This window comes from Lycium barbarum, chromosome 3 (assembly GCF_019175385.1).
Source record: "Lycium barbarum isolate Lr01 chromosome 3, ASM1917538v2, whole genome shotgun sequence".
NCBI classification, from domain to species: domain Eukaryota; kingdom Viridiplantae; phylum Streptophyta; class Magnoliopsida; order Solanales; family Solanaceae; genus Lycium; species Lycium barbarum.
In genome coordinates, this window is record NC_083339.1 from 65,517,596 (window position 1) to 65,527,478 (window position 9,883).

The window sequence follows — 9,883 nt, forward strand, 5'->3', positions numbered from 1 at the left end:
GGCTCTAAGAGTAGGATTTTCTTTATAAGCATACATATACATTTTTGTTCATTTCAAAAGGGTCATGCCAAAAGAAGGAAAGGTAGGCTTTACATACCTCAATCGCTCGCTAACCAAATCCCGAATCAAGTCTCGGGCTCTCCAATATCTAGAATAATGTTATCAATTACCAAACATTAGCTACAAGTACTTAGAACTCAAATTCTAACTAGTACTTGTCTACAGAAATTTCGGCAGCATCTCCCATGTAAATTCAACATCCCCGAGAATTTAACTCGGCCAAATTCATCAACAACCATACCCACAATACCAACAACCATACCAAAAACATCAAGAATCAATTTAAAGCGTATTCTAATATTACTAACCTTCTACCTCTACGTAGCTAATCTCATTCAATTTAACTACGTATTTTCAAGCCAATATCAACGCTCACATATTCATTACAAATCCAAGATCATTCAAACACAATTCAAGAACGCTTTAAACAATTTGTGCAATATTCAAACAATCCCACTAACACCATATTCCACCCGAAACTTCTACAAATGCAACGAAACTACGACGACGCATTTTCTTCTTTCAAATTCATCATCAACAACAACAATTCGACTTTAGCAACTCCACTTCCGTAATTACATAAAAACCATATTAAAATCACATAATTTCATACAACAACCGACAACCAATTTCCATGTCAACTTGAACCATTATTCTTCCATTTACATCACAAAGGCCACAACAACACAATTAACATACTAAATAAATTTAATTCATCTTCCTTCACTACCCACAGCACACGGCCACACACACTCACTCACACCCACACGACTACACCCACAACACACAAATTTCATACTTTTCATTCATTTCCACATACTACCACATATATATAAGTCTTCCATAATATAAAAAGGATATTCTCTTACCTTTTCTTCAATTTTTCCACTTGCCACAAAAGGTATTTTCTTGCCTCAAAAATTATACCACGTTGAAGAGGGTCTTGAACTTAGTAGGAATACTAGAAAATTAAATTTTTTGGATCAGAGGTTGATGGGCTAAAAAATATTTCTCTCTATCTCTCTTTGGCCGAACCCCCTTTTTGTTTGTGCTCCCTAGTCTTATTTATTGAATGTTCTTGTACAATGGCCCTTCTTACCTATTTATTTCGTGGTTTTAATTTACATGGGCTTGGGCCCTTTTTATTTCCCATGGCCGGCCACCTCCAAATGTTGGGCCTTTTTTTTTTTTTTTTTTTTGATTTTTCCCAGCCCATTTAGTTAGGTTAATATTTTCTAAGTCATGAAACTAATTTCCAAAATTTAAATTTTGCCCTTAGCCTTCCTCGATATTTCCGCATCAATAGTTTTCATGAATAACATATATATTAAATAAAACCAAAATGTCACCTTATCTCTTATTAGTCACAATTATTTCAATTTATCCGAATGTGCAAAATTATGGGATATAACACATAAGTCCGTCTGGAATTATAAACATATCCCACCAGGCTCTAATCGAACAATTCTGACCCTGAATGAATGCATAAACCCCTGAATACCACCAATAGTCACCTGAACTGTCTTCTAACTTTCCGAAACCAATCACAGTTCTATCACACATCTGTGGCGACCAATTATAGTCCTTTTCTCATGCATAGTCAATCATGTCTGTCCCCTCGACTCAGAAGGTTGTATTTTAACCAGTCATCAACTTAGTACCGAAGAACTCTACCTTATGATCGCAATTTTCATGCTTCTCAACCTTCACCCAATACACAAATCTGATAGACCCCATGAACTATAAATACATCAAACTTTCCTTGTGTTTCCCCTTAACTTGCTCATGATTCTGAACATTTGAACGCATAACCTGCGGGCTCATTTAATACACCTTTAAGCATCGAATCTCATTCGTGACACCTTGATATGCCCATATCAATTCCTAAAGTATCAAATCTTGCAACCTCCGCTCTAACCCTGACATAGCTACTTCCAAGTCCTTAGTGTCCAAAAGTGCTCACCCAAGATATCCAGTTAATACTACTTACAACATAATACACTACCACAAATACGGTCTCGTCTAAAAAATATAACTCTAGCCTTCAAATTATAGACATTCCCAGAATTCCTTTCTTTTAAGCACACTAGCTCATCTATTGAAGAGTGCTACGAAATTACCAAACTGGGTACCACACAAGCCACTTCCCATAAGCTCTAACATGTCGGTTACCTGAAAGTTGCTTCTCACTAGTCGCTGATCACGAAACCTGATGGACTTTGTCATATCACTTAGTCTATTTATGTAGACTTTCTTCTTTAAGCGTACTTAACAATAACACCTCATCTGAAATACGCAAGACAACATCACCACAACCCATATTGACCCAAGTAATCCTGAAGATGTACCTTATTCTTGCCGATTCTTGATCAACTATACCTTTTCTTGACTCTTCAATTCTCTAATTCCAATCAAATTACAATCATCGCCACCGTCTAACCATCACTCAAACCCACTCAATATCATATCACATAATCATAAGTCTTAATAACTAGCCGTGTCAATCCTGGTAACAGTAGTATGCCACACACTCTACACCCTAGAGTTCCCTTACCTCACTCAACTCTAAAACTGATTGCTTTCTCTACCCAGCGTATCACATACACAGTCCTACTAATGTCCTCATGTATATCCACCAAGATGCCCTTGCTCTGATTAACTTAAAACTACTTGCCTGCGAAGAATCACCTTTTGTCTTAGTTGTCGAATCGGAACACATCTAACAAATCCTGTGATTATCCCCCTTATTTGATCAATTCCACATAGTCGTAACACCAGTAATTGCAGGAACTAGCCAAAACTTACACAACAGGTATAATACTCACACCCCTTGTCCAAGAGTAGATGCGACACTCGATAGCTCCTTGAGTACTAAAATGTCGCACTTGCCCAACACTAGAGTCATTTTTATTAGTCAACCACTAGCTCCCATTGGCCCACGACATAACCAAACATACTAACTCAACACTGAACCTTTATGTCTATTCTACTTTATATGACATCAACATAACTCTCAAATCAACTAGCTCTTGATTCCATGATCTCCTTACCATTCCTCCAAACACAATGACCTAACGAATACACCCTTTACTGAAGGGCCAGGACCACAGCTGCCCAATATCTTAAGTCTCCATTTGTCACAAGTAACTTTGCTTTCCAATCTAGAACCGATAACTATTTTCCTGGAAGAGTCCCACAAACCACTAGTTCTTACTCCACCACTACCATATTGTCACGTCGAAGCCCAACTTAACTTTTCATGACCGAATACGAAATCCACTCTCGCACAAATTGCAACCTTATCCTGACGAGCACGTAAAATACCAATTGTTTCATTCCTAAAAGCGGAGAGTGATCTATCCAAATCCTCTTCCTTACGCCTCCGTCCCATAACAGAAAAGTACTCTTATCAATATACCCTAAGAAATCTTACTTCGCTACACGTTTTGCACAAAAGTCGTCCTTCGTGTTCTTATTCTCAACTTCTATTCTTTATTACACGCGGTCACTATCCTTTTGCCAAATCTGATGGTCCTTATCAAACTTACACTTGTCCTCGCATATCGACATCTAATACGCTGCCACTGCTGAATCACTGACCTGCCATTGGTAAACCTGTGCCACGCAAACCTTCATAATACCTTGAAGATGTTAAAACTTTTTCCAAACCAATCATACCTCGAACAAATCATTCTTGTTAACCCATAAATGAACTTTTGCGACTTCGAAGCAACCCAACATTGAAAACATGGAGATCATTTGGTCCTTTGTACTATCTCTCCCATTTCTCAAGAAAACCCCCATAATAAACAGGTCTAAACCATAATCCGACACAACTGAATCCTCAACCCATAGCTAGAAACTGAACTTGGTCATGCGTCCAAATCAGGATGACCCATCTCATACCATACCATGCCACGTCATAACAAAACCGTTCGCATAATAATTTAAGGATGAGTTCCCACCTTTCATGGGTGATTAAGACAAGAAAATTCAGACACCAATTGGAATCGACTAGATACAAATTCGAATGAAGTAGCATGAAAGAAATGGAAGAATTAAACACATGAACTAAGAAGGAACTAATTCATCCTATCGCTCGAAGGAAAGGACCCAAGCTATCATGAGTTCTTAAGACTAACACTTGAATGTTTTGTAGGAAAAGAGTGGCAGAAGGAGAGAGAGTGCCTTCACCAGAGACAAAACTGAAGATATACAAAAATTATGTGCACTCAGAACTAGGAATAATCATGTTTGTGTAAAACAAGAAAGGAAATGTGATAGAGGGAACAAGTCCTTGAAAGTGTTCAAGAAATTAAAAATAGATCATGAAAAAGGGGTTTGCAGATAAAGCAATGGAAAATTGAATAATATTAAATTCAATCTTATACATTCACTTGTATGTCTTGTATCATCATGGTTATTTGTCTCTTGAAATATAATGAATATTTAATGTCACAAAGATTGGGTTGGATACTTAGATTGCTAAGGATCCATCAAAGAAAGGTATATTCACTATCCTTGTGTCTTAAATAAATGTACAGACCATATAACAATTGTAACTCTGTTCATTAAGTCTAAATTAAAGTGTGCAATTATCTTTATACATAAAAACTCTCACAATAATGACTCTACTTGAAACCACAAGTTGATCACCTTCCATTACTCATACATGGCCTAAACTACCTTGAAACACGCAACTTATTCTCACTTTTTCTTTAAACCATTGAAAACTGCCTCTTGCACTACATCCCATATTCAATAGTTCTGCATCTCTAAAGAATATCTTCAAGGTAGGATCCACAACCACACTCGATTCTCAAATGGAGCAACAATCATCAAATACCTTTACTCCTCAAAAGCCCCAAACTACATCTCCAACCACCTTCAACCCCATTACTATAACTACTAACCAAATACCAGACCTAAAACTGTCTACACTATCTTGCACTAAATTGCCATCAAGTACGGGTGAATTCTGCAACCCATAAATCCAAAACCCTAGGAAAACCAAAGCCAGATCATGTCGCATAGATGACCAATGTGCTCTGACGACTCCTAATTTTATCCATCCTTAGTATACTTTTTAGATCATTCTGATGTTCTCAAAATGGCCGGCTGTCTCTTTGAAGTACAGGGGGAAGAAACTTGAAATCTTACGTGCAAAATATTGTAGTTAAAAGAACCATGCTATACAGGAACCCTTGAGCGGATATCTCTAATTATTGTGCCAAAAATTGTAATAGTAGAAGAGACAAGGGTGGCTTATGTGGTAAAATTCATTGAAGAGTTGATGGCTGAACAGGACAAGGGAGAAGAAGAAACCAGTGATGCACGCAGTAAGGGGGAAAACTTGGGAAAAACCACTACTGGAGCAGATTCACTTTCAGGGGTAAACGATGTTGAAGATAAGAAAAGTGTTGCTAGAGTTGGAAATAAGGCAAAGATAGTGGATTACTTGGTTAAAACTGTTAAATCTGTGGAAGAGGCGGTGGTTGAGATACTGAACAGTTTGGGTGAAGGTGATGTAAGGGAAATTAGAACAAATCAAAATCTTTAACCCACAGTTGATGCACACGACAAATCACATATGGCGGAACACTCAAGTGTCAATAGAATAACTCATTGAACCTGGTCCAACAAAAGAAAAAGAGTCATCAATAAAATAAGTTTCTAAACCTGATTTAGAAAAGGTAGATACTGAGAAAGATGACAACAATGATGATGATGTGCTCGTAACTAAGTTTATAGTGAACAAGGTCGGGTCTAGGCTCAGAAAGGCATAACGGTAGCCTGCTCTAAAACCTGAAGAGGATGTAAGTGAGGAAGAAAGGGCTTCATCTATACACAAAACCCCACATACCAGGGTGTTAGGTTGCATGACCTGCTGCCTATCCTATGCGTATCCAATTCTCGCATATAGGATGGAACACATTACTGTACCTATTCTATGCTAGCATTTTATGCGGAATAATAAGCTGCAGGTAAGTAAATGACACATAATATTTACGTGGAAACCACCCAGCTCAAAGGTAATAAATACCACGACCTGCAGACCTGTAGGATTTACCTCAATCTCCTCTACAACAGAGCCAACTGCAAATGAAGTTACAAACTCTGCAACCTAATTCCTATAACAGCCTTGCTACCCAAACTCTGACTAGCAAGCTATCTTCAAGTAGTTAACTCCTACTTGAAGTTACAATGTTTGTATCTATATTGATGCTTCTATAATAAGCTGATGAAGATATAACTCGATAAACCAAACCTACAACACAAGTCTAGACTTCAGAACTGGGAAATATTATTCTGTAAAACAACTCAATTGATCCTTCTCTATGTAATAGGGACAGAACCCTGGATTCTTGAATATATGTTTTTCGCTCAATATTCTGAATTCTCTCTTTGTCGTTGCACAAACTTCTTCTTAGAAAGACCTGGGTATTTATAACATTGAAGCTCCACAGGTCGGTTAACACAAAACCATTTCTTAGTCGGTCAAAAACACCCACGTAGGGTTTCTATAGTACTTGCATTCTTGCCTTTTTGAGTCTGCTTCTAATACGGGTAAAGGCTTACTAATCCCTAAAAACATGGCAAGGAATCTTCCATACTTTACCGCCAAGTTCTATCCATAATTCTGAAAAAAATCCTAGTTGCTGTAGGACTTGACCTGGAACATGTTCACGAACCTGCTTCAACCACCTGATTCGTCTACCTCTGAAACTATGTACTGTTTGAGATAGAACATGTTCACAAACCTGTTCCATCATCCCTTTCTCGTTCATACTTCTGACTTCTTCTTCAGTCTGCTTTTGGTATGGGCGATGGAACATGTTGACAGACTTGTTTCCTTAATCTTGTGTAGTTCTGTGTATGTCTTCTTTACATGCATTTATTCATAGCTGGAATAAATCATGTGTTCAGCCTTGATTTACTCTTTGACTTTTGATTTTGTTCTTGCTCTGTGATAGAACATGTTTGCAGACCTGGTTCATTTGTTAACCAGGTTCAGTGCTTTGTCTGCAACCTCTTCGGCCGAACAATTTCTTTCGTCTGAACATTGTCTTCTGAGTCTTCACCTCTTCTCTTTTTCATTATCTCACTAGTGCTGGTTATTGATCCATTGCACCTAATATCTCCACTGTACTGTATAGAATATGTTTGCATATTTGTTATATCCTTTTATTTTAACTACTTTGTATCTGAGTCATCATCTCCCCTTTACTTTGCATATGCCTTTGTGATAGAACATATACTTTTTCTGATCTCCATTTTCTCATTGTAATATAGACTTGCTTTACTTTGCAATGGAACATGTCTGTGGACCTGTTCTAACTACCTGTGATATCTGCCTTTCAGACCTTTTAGATTGTCTTAACCTCTACTTTGTCTCAACCTCCTAGCTGCCTAGCTTTGTTCAATTATAACATGTATCTAGACATGGTTTTATTCAGTGAGCTTTCTTGCCTGGTTAGAACATTACTATCATTTATTTCATCTGCTTTAGTTCAGTTATATGTCTTTTCTTTGTCAATCATCAAAACTTCACATGTGGCTTTATGCCAACAAATTCCCCTTTTTTGATAATCACAAACACCAACTGTGTAACCTTCTAATCATCTTATAGTCTAACTTTTACATCATATATACTGTCACGGGCCGACTCCTCCTCGCTTGGCCCTCCTGGGCGCGCAGGGGTTATGGGCGCCAAGGCACAACGAAGGCAGCCCGTAACAATACATATCACTAATTCATATCTGTTATATCATATATGTACATAGCTAATTCATTCCCCCTTTTGGCATCATTAAAAAGTTCATATAATCTATGTGAGTTACTATAAGTATGCACTAGCAAATACTAATAAGATGCATAGCAAGTAGCATTTACAGATATGCCTCATTACCCAGAGTTTGAAATAACATCAAACAGGTCACACAAGTTGAAACACAAACTACTAAGAGTTACATGACTCAATAGACATAGAAAGAACTAGGATGATGGTTTGACAGTGGACAAGTTGTTTTTGGTAAGGACATTGAGTAAGTTTTGTATGGCACTAGTACTATCTGCTCTCTCCTTCTCTACTTCCCCCTGAAGACTTGCCGCCTTGTCTTTCTACTCATTTTGCTCCAATCCATACTTAACATGGAGAAGAGTCATGGTTTCCTTATGTTGATTCTTCAGAGTTGTGACTTCAGCTTCTTTGGTTGCAATTTGATTGAGCATACTTTGCCTTTTGCTTCATTCCCTTTATCTGGATCAGGTTGATCGACTCATTCTTTAACCTCTATTTTGTTATTTGAAGTCTGATACTACCTTACCTTGATTGGAACTTGGAAGTGTTCAAATATCTCAGCCAACCAAAACCCGTACGCTAGTCCATGTTGTTGTTCCCCTTGTTGTGCAATCCTAGTCATGTGTTGAAACATGAGACTAGGTAGGTTTATTGGAGCACCAGTATCCAATATTTCAATTAGTGTCATTTCCAGCCAACTGGCTTCACCCCTACCTTGCCTTCTAGGAAGAATCATTTTATGGACCACATCAAAATACAACTAGTGCAGCTTTGTCATCTCCCTTTTCTGTAATCTCTTAGGCTTGGTGATTATTAGCTTATTGGACAATTGTTTGGTGATTTACAATGCTGACTCCATTCGATCTAGTGGTGTCCATTTTCCTTTCACATACTGTGCCTATCCCTGAGCAGGCACCCGTAAAATTTCTCCTAAAATCTGAGAATTTAAAGTGAATTTTACTCCGAGCACTTCACTACTCAATGAGTTATTTGTGCAGTTTGCATTTGTATAGAATTATGTGACCCGTTCTCTTTCCATCTTTCTAACTTTTTCTCTCTGTAGGAATAGATCATTTGTTACACCTCGGAAAAATCTTTCGTTGGTACGCAAGTGAATGAACTAGCGAAATACGAGTATCGAGTTAATGATGACTTAAGGGCATTTTGGGAAAGAGTTATAACGTCCCTTAGATTAGTATGGAAGTGTTAAACAAGTGTTAAGAAGGTTCCATGAGGATCGGAGATCAAACGAAGTGGCGAAACTAAGTTCAGTGACTGATGAGTTCTACAGCTCATTATACGGACCGTATAGTGGACCGTAAAACCATCACAGTGAAGGTTGGTTGCTGGTGGAATTTTACGGTCAGTTATACGGACCGTATAAAATTTATACGGACCGTATAACGAACCGTCGAATGGTCACAGTGAAAGGTTGCTCACTGGTAACGTTTTACGGTCAGTTATACGGACCGTAAAACTGTTTTACGGACCGTATAACGGACCGTCAAGTAGTCACAGTGAAGGGGTGCTGGGCAGACCCATTTCACGGTCTATTATACGGACCGTATAACCATTATACGGACCGTATAATGGACCGTATAATGGAACCCGACAGTTCGGTGATGATTCAATAAATAAAGACCAAGTTCATGAAAATCATTTCCACATTTCCTCTCTCTCTCTAAAACATCTCTCTACAACTTTTGTACAAGTTTTCAAGGGTATTAATCCATCAACCACATTAAACAAGTAAATCCAAGGTAGAAACCCATCAAGGATCATCTAAAGTCAAGAAACCCCAAATGGAGAAAAACTAGGGTTTTACTCAAAGTGGAGTATTATCAACAAAAGCTTGTCCCTACAACTTCTAAGGTAAGATTCATGATTTTTATATGATGTTTACGGTATTGGAGAATTAAAATGCATGGATTGTAGAAAACATGGTCCACTAGGACATGAATGATGAATAGTGACGTTTTTGAGACATAGTTTGAATTGAATCATGATTGTTGTTGTATTGTG